General features: G+C 44.1%; 1 protein-coding gene across 1 annotated transcript in view; it reads right to left on the minus strand.

Moving 5' to 3' along the window:
* LOC107082275 (fibrinogen alpha chain-like) overlaps positions 1 to 1982 on the minus strand; it is a 14070-nt gene extending 12088 nt beyond the window's left edge. The window contains exon 1 of the mRNA XM_015370875.1: positions 1096 to 1982. The gene's annotated coding sequence lies outside the window, so the exon portion shown is untranslated. The remainder of the gene's footprint in view (positions 1 to 1095) is intronic.
* Positions 1983 to 3604: the final 1622 nt, after the last annotated feature.

Raw genomic sequence — 3604 nt, forward strand, 5'->3', positions numbered from 1 at the left:
AAGGAACGAATGAGGTGAATAAAGAAGGAAAGAACGAATGAAGTGAATAAGGCAGGAAGGAATGAGGTGAATAAGGAAGGAAGAAAGGAATGATGTAATTAGGGAAGGAAAGAAGGAACGAATGAGGTGAATAAAGAAGGAAAGAACGAATGAAGTGAATAAGGAAGGAAGGAATGAGGTGAATAAGGAAGAAATGAAGTGAAAAAGGAAGAAAGGAAGTGAAAAAGGAAGAAAGGAATCAATGAGGTGAATAAGGAAGAAAGGACGGGAGGGAGGAAGGAAGTTAATAAAGAAGAAAATCCCCCCCAAAAATTATTTTTCATAATTTTCGAGAAAAGAAAACTATCAATACAGTAAATATTGATCAAAAGAAAAAAAGGTGTGTTTTCTTTTTCCACTCCTTGATGTTAAATTCAGGACGTTCAGTATGGCGTGAGCATCAGCACAAAACCATGAGTGTATATTATGCTGCTCGGCCATATTGGGGTCATCTATTTTCATTCCCCATCAGCCTATATAGGCTAAATGGGCGCATTTTACACCACATGTGCACACTGAAAGTCCCACGTGCTCAAATCAGTCACCAGGAGCGCAGCTGAGCGTGTGAAGCTGAGACCACATCCGTGTGAAAAACTCAGCAAAGACTGAACGGTTAGTGCTTGGTTAGTGTACAAAGGTCAAACCATCCCCCACATTGATTCAAAACTTTGTTCTTTTTTTTTGAGAGAAATAGGTTTACTTTTCTAAACCTAGTTTAGTGCAGATTTGAGCAGGTAAACCTGCTGTTTGCTGCTTTGGTTTCTAAGAATCATCCGATCAGACGATAGTGCTGCGCTAGTTTCCAAAAATAAAGTTATTGCATAACATCACCTATCATTTCTGCGCTGGCATTGTGGTAATGTTTACATTATTTAGTGGCTGGAATGACTGCTTCACAATATTTAGGAGTTCATTAGCCTCCTAGCACCTTCAGTTTGGCTTAAGGATGTCCTGTTACAACTTTTTCATTTCCGATATGATACCGATATTCCAGCTATGTCAATACTGATATTTACCCGATACGATATTAGCATGAATCCTACCAGCTTTAATTACCTGCAAGGGGCTTCCCATAGAGCCTCTCCATGTTGAAAGGGGGCAGTTGAGGTGACTCGGGCATCTGATTAGGATGCCTCCTGGACGTCTCCCTGGTGAGGTGTTCTGGGCATGTCCCACAGGGAGGAGCCCCTGGAAGGGACCCAGAACACGCTGGAGAGACTGTTTCTTGACCTGCCTGGGAGCGCCTTGGGATTTCCCCGGAGGAGCTGGCCCCAAGTGACTGGGGAGAGGGACATCTGGGCCTCCCTACTGAAGCTACTAAACCCGTGACCCTACCCCAGATAAGTGGAAGAAGATGGATGGATGCATGGGCTTCCCATAGCAATAGAGCAATGACACTTGGCAAAGACAGTCTTTTTCCACAAGACTCGCCCAGAGTTACGCATTTGTTTTTGTAGAATGCCCCAGGTTGGTCCTCAAACCACGACGTGACTTCAGAAATCAAGGCCGCGTCATCTGGTAAGCACTTTCCTTTCAGAAACAACTTCACGGCTGGGGAGAGGTGAAAGTCAGAGGGTGCAAGGTCAAGAGAGAAGGGGGGATAGGGGAGGAGTTAATAGCCGCACGCCTGTGCCTCTGATATGAGAACATGCAAGTTGTGGACCGCAGAGTTGTCCTGCAAGAGGAGGATGCCTTTGCTGATCTTGATTTTGATAGCTTCTTTTAATTTCCTCAAAAGTGAAGCATAATAGGCTCCTGTCACTGTGGTAGTCTTAGCCAGGAAACCTGTCATCACTCCTCCGTCCTGGTCCTGGAAGACTGTGAGCATGACCTTGCCAGCGGAGGGCTGCACCCTTCCCTTCTTCGGAGGAAGAGAGTCAAGGTGCTTTCACTGCACTGACTGGCCTTTGGTCTCTGGATTAAAGGGATAGCAATGGACCCAGCTTTCAAACTGTGCAATCAGTCGTTGACTCATCTTTTCGGCACGTCTCCAAATTCATCCGCGAGCACTCAACGTGTTCTTGCTTCGGGAAAGGTGTGAGCATCCTGGGAGTCCATCTGGCAGACACTTTTTGGAAATGCAAATGGTAATTAATGACAGTTTCCACAGACCCGGTACTAATCTTGACCTCATGAGCTATTTGGCAAACAGTTATCCGTTTATCCAGCAAAATGGCAGTCTCAACCTGACGGACAGATGACTCATCAATGGTAGAAGGGGGACGACCGGATCTGGGGGCTGTTTTCACAGACTTCTGACCGTGTTTGAATTCACGATGCCAGCCTTTTACAAAGTCATATGAGGGGGCATCATCACCATAAGTGACTTTCATTTCAACAAAAATCTCCTGTGCCATGCGTCCTTTTAAATACAAAAAACGAATCACTGCTCGACACTCGACAGGCTCCGTTTCACACCTGACAGTTCAGACACCTGTAAATCAGAAACAACAATTAGTTCAGAGCTGTAATTTCCCACTAAAAGCCAAATTATACTTCTGCAAGTGCACACATCAAATGTCACTTCGGTCTGATCGGGAACCAGTTTTGCTGGTATGCTGCTGCACCGTCGCTCTGGAATTTCTAGGGACGCAGAGCAGTTTCATGCCAAAGAGCAAGGGGGAGCCTATTCGAGAACTCGACGGCACCAGTACGAGTGTTTATTTTCCAAAAACAACAATGGCGAGTCTACAAGATATCACGGTCACAGTGATGGATCTAGAGTTGCTAGACATCAAAGAAGAACAGGTTCTGTTAATGGAGTTGGCAAAGAGACCGATTAACCTTTCGTCGTAGATGTCCATTGTAGTTGTTCCTCGGTTTTTAAAAATGGTGCGCCTCGGCACCGAATCGAGAAGGACGACTACACAGACAGCCGGAAGGGCATACAAAGGACCAATCACAGCTGCTTTTTGTCTGCGCACTTCCGCTTGAGGCCTGCGAGGGTTTGCGACCGTCGGACGCATAGTCAGGATTTTTTTTTTAAGTGCGCAACAACGGTTGCAACCTCTGCACGGGGGAGCGTGGTCGCGCACAAAGACAGATTTGTCGGTTGCAGAGGCTATGCGTCAGAAGCATAAATTGGCCTTTAATCTATACAGATATAAATAATTGCACATGCAAAATTTCATCTAGATCAAACAACTGGAAGTGGGTCAGGGGCATTAGTTACTGAACGCCTCTTGTATTTTAAATTGTAGAATGACAGAAAAGGCTTGATCAAGTAATATTACTGAAACAGGGAACAAAGGTCAAAAGCAAGAGTATGGCTTTTTAATGTATAAGTTTATTTGTAGGTTAAATGCATCTGGAAACAATATTATCTTGTCACTTACTGATACCACACGTAGTGCAATCCGATATAAGTCTAAGCTGTGGAGACACTGGTATTCCTGTCTTCTTAAAGTTCCTATTTAGTCGACAATGGTACTTGTATTGTGCTTTTTATCATTAACTATTTATATCTTATTTTATGTATGTTTTATTGGATCATGAGTCCGGAATAAAGTTTTATCTATCTATGAAAACAACCGACCTGTGAAAAATTAACCAAACAGTTACAGAA

Source organism: Cyprinodon variegatus, unplaced genomic scaffold, assembly GCF_000732505.1.
Source record: "Cyprinodon variegatus isolate N-32 unplaced genomic scaffold, C_variegatus-1.0 Scaffold49, whole genome shotgun sequence".
Classification (NCBI taxonomy): Eukaryota; Metazoa; Chordata; class Actinopteri; order Cyprinodontiformes; family Cyprinodontidae; genus Cyprinodon; species Cyprinodon variegatus.